Here is a 435-nt window from a genome sequence, read left to right as displayed (position 1 = left end):
CAAGTGTCAGCGGCTCCAGCTCTGGGAAAGCTCTTCCGGGACCTTCTGTGGGGCAGGGACGCGTCTGGCCCCATCTGGAGCCCACCCCCGGGTGATGCCAGGGACGTCCCCTCTCTCCTCTCTCCCTCTCTCTGTGTGTGTCTCTCTCTGTCTCCCTCTCTCTCTCTCTGTGTCTCTGTCTCTCTCTCTGTCTCTGTCTCTCTCTCTCTCTGTGTCTCTCTCTGTCTCCCTCTCTCTCTGTGTCTCTCTCTGTCTCTCTCTGTCTCTCTGTCTCTCTCTCTGTCTCTCTCTGTCTCTCTCTGTCTCTCTCTGTCTCTCTGTCTCTCTCTCTCTGTCTCTCTCTGTGTCTCCCTCTCTCTCTGTCTCTCTCTCTGTCTCTCTCTGTGTGTCTCTCTGTGTGTCTCTCTGTCTCTGTCTCTCTCTGTCTCTCTCTCT

This window comes from Mandrillus leucophaeus, unplaced genomic scaffold (assembly GCF_000951045.1).
Source record: "Mandrillus leucophaeus isolate KB7577 unplaced genomic scaffold, Mleu.le_1.0 Scaffold526, whole genome shotgun sequence".
NCBI classification, from domain to species: domain Eukaryota; kingdom Metazoa; phylum Chordata; class Mammalia; order Primates; family Cercopithecidae; genus Mandrillus; species Mandrillus leucophaeus.
The sequence above is the reverse complement of the archived record's forward strand: the minus strand, read 5'-3'. Positions refer to the sequence as shown.